We start from the raw sequence: 11,251 nt of genomic DNA on the forward strand, positions 1-11,251 counted from the left end.
GACCGCTCAGGATGCCCTGCAAGCGAGGATGGATCAGAGAGACCGTCGTCGTACCCGATCCCGTCGTCCACCTCAGGATGGCGAAGGCACCAGTGGTCAGCAATAGGGTTCCAGGTAACTCTTCCCTTATCTTATTTCGAAACATTGGGGACAATGTTCGATTTAAGTGTGGAAGGAGCCTTTCTCGCTTTTCTTCTATTTTCAGTTAGTTTGTTCATTTTCTTTGTTGTTTTTAGATAGTTTTTTTTTTCCTTTTAGTTGTTTATTTTGCTTTTTAGTAGAATGCATGAGTCTGACGAGTCACCAAATATAGTGTATCTTTAGTTAAATCTAATCTCCCCATACCTTTAGCCCCACCGAAATTTTTTGCAAAAGAAAACAGTGTTATTCCGAAAGTTTTCAGGTTTTAAAGACATGTTTTGAGTAAGGATGCGGTGACTTGGGAGAACTTTGCGAAACATCAGTATTATTTTAGCACCACAGACTTCGTAAAATATAGGAATCATTCCCGAAACCCCAGATAATATGGCCTTAATCATCATTTCCATATAAGTCCTCAGTAGTTTATCTCAGCAGTCAGCTTCGGCCTACGCATCCTCCACGTAGGGGACCGATGCAAATAAGTGAATGATCCAGCAAAACAAAAAAATAAAAGAAAGCAAAAAGGCAACTCCGGTATAGGTGACCCTCACCAAGTCATTTAAACCAAGGGATTGTAAAAATTGCTAGAAAAAGAAAAAGAAAAAGAAAAAGAAAAAGAAAGAAACCCACCCGCTATTAGTTGGTTCAGAGGTATCTGGCACTGAACTCGATAGGGCGGATTACGATCTGATCCCCCACAACTACAGTTGGGTCCAATAAAAAGGTTTACACATATTTATGTGCCAGAAACCCCATTTTCAGATCATAATCACTAACAGGCCACTCTACTATGAAGCATGTACGGATAACGGGCTTAATGTGATTGCGCCTGAATGAAAAGGACACAAAAAGAGATGAAGAGGCAGGCCTAGGTATTATGGGATAATATGGGTTGGTTAATATAGGAATGAAGTTTATGTCCGTATTTGCGGATTAGTGTCATCATGATACCCTTAGTTCACTCAGTTAGTACCTATCACTGCATCCCGACTTGAACTTAGAATTTTTACCTAAAGCACTCGTTCACACCAGTTTTTCTTTTATGAGTTTTTTTTGCTTGAGGACAAGCAAAGGTTTAAGTGTGGGAGAGTTTGATAACACTGAAATTTACCGTATTTTCGACTCCGATTTCACATGCATTCTAGTTGTTTTATTGTTATTTTGTTGTGTTATTGCTATGTTTTCCTTTGTTTTCAGGTTTTTACTTTAATCGGAGCCCCGATCGAGAAAAGGAGTGAAAAAGAGCTAAAAATCCTAAAATTCAGCATTTTGTACTTGTGGCCTACCCCATGGCTGGCGCCATAGACCCTGCCATGACGTGTCCAAGCTCAACTTCCCTCAACTGCCACGTTCCCCACTACTTCCACTAAGGCGCCTCAAAATGGCCTTGTGGCAGGCGCCATGGCCTTGTGGCGGGCGCCACAAGAGGAAAAACTTTCCCTCCCATTTTCAAGTTGAAGGGCATCCTTGTCATTTCCATCTTTTTGTTTGCTTATAAATAGAAACTAGAAATCACTTTTCCAATCATCCAAACTTAGAGCAGAGGAAGATCCAAACTTAGAGCAGAGGCAAACTTAGAAGCAAACTTTGTTTCACTTAGGCAAATATTCAGTATTTTAAAGTGGTAATCGCTTCGCATTGGAGTGTTACCACAATTGTGTAATCAAGTCTATGATCGAGTCTGTAATCGAGTTTGGAGCATTTTGGAAGGAAGTTAATCCTGCCGCCATTTTCATTTCCGCTTTGCAATTTACTCAACCCTCCGATTGGAGCAGGTTTTTATTACTTGTCTTTATCTTATTTATTTTCTCGCACTCTCTTTAAATTATTTATTTTCTCGCACTCGCTTTAAATTATTTATTTCCTCGCACTCGCTTTAAATTATTTATTTCCTCGCACTCGCTTAAATTATTTATTTCCTCGCACTCGCTTTAAATTATTTATTTCCTCGCACTCGCTTTAAATTATTTATTTCTCGAACTCGCACTACTTTTATTTAAATTAATGCACTTTTACTTTACCATGTCTAACTAAATTTATAAGGTTAGATTGTAAGGATGTAACCGAACGGATAATCTGTACAATTGTTCGTAGGAGCACTTAAGGGCTATTTTAACTTTCAACTTAAGTTTTCCCGCACTTCAATTCCGTTGGGTAAGATCGAAAGCCGTCCAACGTCTTTTTAAACTTAATTGTTTTTAACTATTTCAAAAACAGCGAAAGCGCTTTGTTTAGTTCATTAGGAATTTTTAACTTAAGAAGAAAAGGGATTTTAAAACTATTTTCGGACGCGTTTATAAGTTTAGAGTCTGGTTCGTAAGAACCTCTTTTGGTTAAGAAATCCAGGTTATAATACTTTTCAACTTAGTCAAGATACTATATTTCTTAAAAATAGGTTTACTACTCTAACGCAATGCGCGACTTTTTATAAGTGACAATAAGAGGGTTTGATTAGGGAGTACAACTCGGTTCTGAATACGCGAAAGCGACAGTTCCCGTTAAATTAGTTCTTTTCAAAGTAGGAAACATTGCCCATAAGTAATTCTATTAGCAAGTACTTGGATTATTAATTGATTATGTGAATTACATTCGACCCTGTCTTTATTAATTAAACTTTATTCAATACTTTACTTTTCATTGCACAATCTAAAAACACCTATTTTGATTGCCTTTGATAAACACCATAACAACAGATAACGATAGATTGACACTTGGTCTCTGTGGATTCGACAATCTTTTATATTACTCTGACGCGTTGGTATACTTGCGAAACAAAAAGCATCAAGTTTTTGGCATCAGTGATCTAGGAGTGTATTTCTACAACATCAAAAGCATGCATACAAGGGCAAGAGAACAAATCTCTAAGTCTCACTTATAACCCTAGGATACGTTTGTTTGTCTCCTGAAATTCCTTTATAATTATAGTTTCTTATCTCTAAGCAAACTAATTGAGTGAATATCTCTATTCTACTCGTGCAACTACTTTCATATGAAATCCACTTGTTGATGGATCTCTCACAACAAGAAGCTTTTATCTTTTCCTAAGTTGATCATTCAAAGAAATAGATTTAAACATTTTACCACATAATAAAATAAGGCGCTAAATAACACACCATTTTAACATAAAAACAACTTTATATTAACTTCTCATTGCTCAACAAGCAAAAGGTTTAACTCATGATGAGCTGAGTACAATTTACTAAGTTGGTTCTAAAAGGAAACATTCTTAAACAAGAGATGAAAAATAAATAACAACCTAAAAGTAATGTGAAGCTTCCTTGTAACGGATAACCAGCAAGTGATGACTTCAGTTGCGTCAGGCTTCAGCAGTTAGTACTAGAAGGGATGAGAAGAAGAAACACTCTTTTCTTTCCATTATTTCTTAAAATAATATCCATTGTGTTCATTCCTTCCCAATGCAGCTCCTTATCCACGTATGCCCTAGGGATTTAGATGGTTCTTCATTTCATTACTTAACCGAGTTCATTTTTGTTCTAGCTTGAACTTCTAGGTTCTTGCCTCATCTCATCAATACACTTACTTAAAAACAAGCAACAAACACATCAAAAGTACAAAAGAGATCACCTATTGTGATCTAAGCTAAAAACTACATAAACATCTATAATGAATTAAAACATAAATAAAATGATAATTCTACCAGTATTATACAAAATATTATGTATAAACCTCACAAAACATGGGTTATCATCGATAACTAGTCCTTGTTCTCGAAGAAAGAAAAATTAGATATGGGTGTAGAGGAATCTCGATGTCCCTATTTGTTTCACCCAGAAGAGGGTGAGGCATGTTTCGTTGATTGATGGTTGTCGGTGCTGCTCCAGCAGCAACTAGAGCGGCTTCGCGGGCGGGACAAAAAAAGTAGCTCTAGATACAACCATTTTTAATGATCGAAGAGGTCAGATATACAAATGTATGGAGATATGGAGGATCAGCGAATTGTAAATGGTGTAAGGATCGGATTTGATCGAACACAACTGAGTTTTACCTTTGATTCCTAGATCTCCATTCACAGGTTGAGGGAAGATACACACCGAACAACTGAACATAAAAGTAGAAAGTCGTAGAAAACGTAGGAATTAAAAGTTGATACCCACAGACTGCACCACTATTTCATTCTTGAACCAGAAATAGAGAGATGTAGAAGTTACGGTGGAGGAAAGCTTCTGATGCAGTCGAGTAGGGTGTACCTACAAGATTGACACTCTGATGCTCAAGTCATTATGTAAAAGAGTAAGGAGTATTCAAATTGTGTTTGAAATCTGTTACCTGATTTGGCGCCACTCCATATATATGGAAGAAAGGAATAACAACATCATTATCTTTCAGGCGTGAAATATGAGGGAACATTGGATGGGCATGAGGCGTGAATCTCTTGCAGCAAGGCATAGGATATCCATGTTGGAACAAGTTTGGTTCTACAACTATCCTTATGTTTTAATGATAACAAAGTATAGAGAATAATTTTTTACTCTAACCATTTTGCTGAGTGTCTAGAAAATTGGTAACAGATTCTGGCTTTGAAGATGTCCAAACTCTGAATCAAAGAATAGAAGTGTATACAAACAAGTCAACTTTGATCTATCAAGTCAACATTTCTGAACAAAAACCATATAGACAGACTCTGATAAAAAAAACTCTGACTATTAGCTTGTGAAAGTCTCAGAACCAACTTGTCCAAAGACTCTATTTGATTCACAAAGTTCTTATAAGATACTTTGGAAATGCTACTCAAGATTCACCAACATAAATTAGAAGCCTCTGATTAGAAGTTGTTCAAGCCAAAATTCAAAAGAGATTTGATAACAAAACTACAAAAGCAAATCTACTTTCTGCATAAAGTATTGTACTTTGTGTTAAAGAAGTCTTCTACATCTTATCATCTTCACCAACCATTGGCTACAACACCACTCTAGTGTTGCATATGAAGTATCTTCATACAACAGATTCTTAGGGGATATTTCATCTTCACCTCCAACGGATCTATTTGCTTCTATATAAAGAGGTCTTTGAATATTGAAGAAAATAGATTTTTGATACGCGCACTGAACATTCATCAATGCTCACACTCAGGAATCATATATAGAAAAGTAAGAAGTATTTCTTACACTTATACACTTAAAATAAAAACTCATTGAATACTCTTGTTAAGTGTAATACTTGATTTAAACTTGTGTATCTTCTTATCTGAAGCATCTTGTAAACACAAAATTTGTTATTACAACTTTGATTATAATCCTTAAGCGACCAGATTTGTCAGACTCTTGAGAAGTCAATAATATGTAGTTATTGAGGATTAAATCTTCTTAAGCGACCGAGTAGGTCATGATCTTAAGGAGTCAGTGGCCGTTAGATTTCTTAGGAGACCAGTTGAGCCATAATTCTTAAGAAATCAGTGACAACTGGTCATTGCATTTGTTTTCAGTTTTGATCATCGGATTAAGTCATTGTCTATGACAAAATCACTTAGGTGGGTGGACTGGAGGTAGCATTTTTAACGGTGAACCAGGATAAAAATCCTTGCGTATTTATCATTGTTTTTATTGTTTTAAGCTTTTATTTTAGTGTGAAAATCTATCATACTTGAAACCCAATTCAAACCCACTCTTTCTTGTGTTTCTTGAACCTTCAAACCCTATGTTAAAAAGAAGATTCTAGAAATATGACAGCGTAGTTGGTTGAAAGCTTTTGGCCCGGAACGGGCTATCCCAAGGTGGTCGGTCCAAGAGGATTGTGGTCGGCCTAGAACAGATACAACTACTTAAACTTTATTGAGAAATGAAAAATATAGTAGACTATTGTAAAATACAATCTTGGGATTATAGACTTTATTTTTTCAATCACAACTCAATGTATATCACATAATTGCTCATATTCTATTTTGGTTTTGAAACTTTTTTGATTACGAAAGTTCTCATAATTTTAAATCATATGAGAAAGAAGAACACTTTGGAAATGATATTTAATTCTTGTAAATCTAATTTTGAAAGTTTGTAATTCATTTTCTAGTCTATGATACTTTATATATACTTATAAAAACCTCTACGAATGATTGAATAATATAAAAAAGGTTCCATGAAATATTGTCGATCAACACTGTGATTTTGTTTCATTCTTATGTCATTTTTTATTTTTTCACGGACTCGAATATTGGAATCTAACCTTGTAAATCAACCCTACTTCATCGTTCCGAAAATTTAACCGTGATAAAGTTCTACCATCTAACCAAGTCCAATTCAACTACATATCATTTTGAAAGGGTAAAAGATTGTTAAATCGTTTGTGAATCATTAAGAGGTTTTGTTTTACAATATGCATGGGCAACAATACAAGAAGTATGTAAGGGATACATTGACATTAAACTGCCTTTACCGTTGGATCCAACTGCACCATAGAAGACTTATTCAAACATACGATACTAAGCCAGGTTCAAATGATAGAGACCATGTACCAAACAGCATTTAGTAGAGTACAACTACCAAGTAATATGAGGCTACTATGCAATTGCCGAAACCATCATTCATTCATGTTTGTATTTCAAACCGACATTCAGACAGACTGAATATTCGATTGGATTTGAAAATTAATATTAACTTTAAACATCTTTAGATAAAATAAAGTTCATACTAAATTTTCAGGCAACCATTTTCTTTCTGAGATTAATTACTATACATTATCATTGTAAAAAGTTTTACACCGTCGGTTCATCGCCATCACCCGTTTGTATTATTTTATAGATTTTTAAAATAAAAGTTAAACTTTTTTTAATATCCAACGTCTATAATTAAGTGATGGTGTAAAATCCTTTTACACTGACAGTGTATTTCAATTAATCTCTTTCTTTAATTAATAATGATGAATTATTAACTGTTTCTCTAAAGTCAATTTTTTTACCTAAAGATGCTTTATCTTTAAAAATAAATTTTATAAAATAGTTTTTTAAAATATTATAAGTATTTTTCTATTTTTTAAAATTAAAAAAATAATTTTGATATTTTATAACATAAAATTATATTTAAAAAATAAATAGTTTCAAATTAAGTGATTTTTTAAAATTTTGTTATCAAATATTTTCTTAATAAAATGATGAAATATTTAAAATAATATTTTAAGAATAACTTTTAAATCAAATTTTTATTTTAAACAAAAAAATTTATAAATTTTTTTACACAAAATTATTATGTTATATTATTAAAATTATTTTTAAAAAAAATCAAAAACAATTCGCTTTTGAATCTGTTATTCAAATTTGTTTTAGTTCAATTCAATTTGATAAAAATTAGATCATTTGAAACTCAACTAAAATTTAACATAAATTTTTACTCGGTTACTCAATTTAGTTTAATAATAGAAATTCGATATGTTGAATTTTTGACCTAAATAATTTAATTTTTTAAAAGAAATTCTAAAATAATTCACTTTTTCAGATTATTTTTCAAAGTACCCCACTTTGAAGAGGTGGCATCAGATGAATTGGCGCATGCTCTTTAACTTAGAGAGGTGGCGTCAATTGGATTGACTAGTGCACCTAGTACTGCCATTCTAATTGAAGTATGTGTGTTAAGTTATAAAGGAGGCACCAATTGGTCTGACACCTATGGGTGTTTCGTAATTTTTTTGAAAAACAATGTACATTTTAGATAAAAGTCGAAATCAGACCAATTGATATTAATATTAATATGCGTTTACATACGTTAACCAAAAAGACTAATGTCATTGACCGAGATGACCTAACCGACATCCGGTCCCACATCCCCTAGCTACCTGAACGCGTGACCCTAACCCACGTTGATGATTCACCCCAGGTGTTTGAGTATTTGAGGACCCAGGAACATCATCACCACCTGCAGGAGATTGTAAGATAATGATAACATTGAAATTTACCGTATTTTTGACTTCGATTTCACATGCATTCTAGTTGTTTTACTGTCAATTTGTTGTGTTATTACTATGTTTTCCTTTGTTTTCAGGCTTTTACTTTAATCGGAGCCCCGATCGAGAAAAGGAGTGAAAATGGCTAAAAACCCTAAAATTCAGCATTTTGTTCTTGTGGCCTACCCCATGGTTGGCGCCACAGACCCTGCCATGACGTGACCAAACTCAACTTCCATCAACTCCCACGTTTCCCCACTACTTGCACTAAGGCGCCCCATTTTGTGCTTGTGGTGGGCGCCATGGCGTTGTGGCAGGCGCCACAAGAGGAAAACAGTTCCCTCCCATTTTCAAGTTGAAGGGCATCCAAGTCATTTCCATCTTTTTACTTGCTTATAAATAGAAACTCGAATTCACTTTTATAATCATCCAAACTTAGAACAGAGGCAAACTCAGAAGCAACTTTGTTTCACTTAGGCATATATTCAGTATTTTATAGTTGTAATCGCTTCGCATTGGAGTGTTACCACAATTGTGTAATCAAGTCTGTGATAGAGTCTGTAATCGAGTTTGGAGCACTTTGGAAGGAAGTTAATCCTGCCGCCATTTTCATTTCCGCATTTCAATTTACTCAACCCTCCGATTGGAGCAGGTTTTTATTACTTGTCTTTATCTTATTTATTTTCTCGCACTCGCTTTATCTTATTTATTTTCCCGCACTCGCTTTACTTTATTTATTTCCCGCACTCGCTTTACTTTATTTATTTCCGGCACTCGCTTTACTTTATTTATTTCCCGCACTCGCTTTACTTTGTTTATTTCTCGCACTCGCTTTAAATTATTTATTTCCTCGCACTCGCTTTAAATTATTTATTTCCAGCACTCGCTTTAAATTATTTATTTCTCGCACTCGCACTACTTTCATTTACTTTCCGCACTCGCACTACTTTTATTTAAATTTATGCACTTTTACTTTACCATGTCTAACTAAATTTATAAGGTTAGAATGTAAGGATCGTAGTTGAACCGATAATCCGTACAATTGTTCGTAGAAACACTTAAGGGCTATTTTAACTTTCAACTTAAGTTTTTCCGCACTTTAATTCCGTTGGGTAAGATCGAAAGCCGTCCAACGTCTATTTAAACTTAATTGTTTTTAACTATTTCAAAAACAACGAAAGCGCTTTATTTAGTTCATTAGGAGTTTTTAACATTAAGAAGAAAATAGATTTTAAAACTATTTTCGGACGCGTTTATAAGTTTAGAGTCTGGTTCGTAAGAACCTCTTTTGGTTAAGAAATCCAAGTTATAATACTTTTCAACTTAGTCAAGATACTATATTTCTTAAAAATAGGTTTACTACTCTAACGCAATGCGCGCCTTTTTATAAGTGACAATAAGAGGGTTTGATTAGGGAGTACAACTCGGTTCTGAATACGCGAAAGCGACAATTCCTGTTAAATTAGTTCTTTTCAAAGTAGGAAACATTGCCCATAAGTAGTTCTATTAACAAGTACTTAGATTATCAATTGATCACGTGAATTACATTCGGCCCTGTCTTTATTAATTAAAACTTTATACAACACTTTACTTTTCATTGCACAATCCAAAAAACATCTATTTTGATTGCCTTTGATAAACACCATAACAATAGATAACGATAGCTTGACACTTGGTCTCTGTGGATTCGACAATCTTTTATATTACTCTGACACGTTCGTATACTTGCGAAAAGCACCGCATCAAGTTTTTGGCGTCGTTGTCGGGGACCAATTTCGTAAAATTTCATTTTCCTGTTGTTATATCGTTTAGACTTAGGTTATTTCCCGCCAGTCAATGCGAAGAACTCGCAGCACCGGAAGTTTAAGTTTAGTAAACCTTCTGGCGGAACCTGAACGTTACGCTCGCGCACGTTTATTCTTTCATAGAATTAAGAGAGCTATGGCCGAAGATCAAAACCAAAGACCTCTTAAGGACTTCGCTCAACCTTCTAACGAAGAACCTAGTTCTAGTATAGTAAACCCAATAATCCCAGCTAATAATTTCGAACTTAAACCATCCCTGTTGCAACTAGTGCAACAGAGACAATTCGCAGGTCTCGCTACCGAGAACCCTAACCAACATTTAAAAATATTTCTTCAATTAGCAGATACTTTTAAAACCAATGGAGCTTCTCCTGAGGCGATACTTTTAAGATTATTCCCTTTTTCCCTCAGAGATAAAGCCCTATCATGGTTAGATTCCCTTCCACCCAATTCCATTACGACTTGGGATAACCTTAGAAGAGTATTCCTTGCTAGATACTTTCCCCCGAGTAAGACCGCCGTTCTTCGAAACCATATAACTAGATTTACCCAAAACCAAGGAGAATCGATGTTCGAAGGTTAGGAGAGATATAGAGAGTTGTTACGAGCATGCCCACATCATGGTTTAGAAAATTGGTTAATCATTCAAACCTTCTATAATGGACTTCATTATAACACAAAGATGACCATCGACGCTGCCGCAGGCGGTTCTCTGATGAACAAACCTTATCCTGAAGCTAGCGCCCTCATTGAAGATATGGCTCAAAATCATCAATCATGGGGAGTCGAACGAGCAACAGTTGAGAAGAAGGAAGCCCAAGGAGGAGTGCATGAACTAAGCTCTATAGACATGATGCAAGCTAAAATGGACGCATTAGCCCTTAAGGTCGAGCATATGTACATAAACCCGAATACTGTAGCCGCAGTTTCATCGGATTGTGAGATATGTGGAACCAAAGGACACCAATCTGCAGAATGCAGTCTATTGAACGAAACCCACTTTGAGCAAGTGAACTACACCCAAGGGAACCCATATTCGAATACCTATAACCCTGGATGGAGGAATCACCCTAACTTATCCTATAAAAATAATAACCCTATCCAAAATAATGCACCTCCGAGACCTAGTTATCAAGCCCCTAGATCAAATCAACCTATGCAACTGGTACCACCAAAGCCGAGCCTTGAGAAAATTATAGAAAATTTTATCACCGCTCAAACCCAACAAAACAAGGAGTTCATGAACCAAAACATTCATGTTAAGGAATTGATCACTCAGTTAGGAACCAAGGTTGACCAAATAGTTACTCATACCAAGATGCTTGAAACCTAGATCTCTCAGGTAGCTTTAAACCAAGCCCCTCAGACTACACCTGGAGGAAAATTCCCTGGACAACCTCAACAAAATCCGAGAG

The 11,251-nt window shown here is 35.2% G+C and overlaps 1 non-coding gene across 1 annotated transcript; it reads right to left on the reverse strand.

Moving 5' to 3' along the window:
• Positions 1–10,356: 10,356 nt before the first annotated feature.
• LOC127109494 (small nucleolar RNA R71) lies at positions 10,357–10,463 on the reverse strand. Its single transcript, XR_007796772.1, has one exon. It is a non-coding gene; the product is annotated as a small nucleolar RNA R71 (small nucleolar RNA).
• Positions 10,464–11,251: the final 788 nt, after the last annotated feature.

This window comes from Lathyrus oleraceus, chromosome 7 (assembly GCF_024323335.1).
Source record: "Lathyrus oleraceus cultivar Zhongwan6 chromosome 7, CAAS_Psat_ZW6_1.0, whole genome shotgun sequence".
NCBI lineage: Eukaryota > Viridiplantae > Streptophyta > Magnoliopsida > Fabales > Fabaceae > Lathyrus > Lathyrus oleraceus.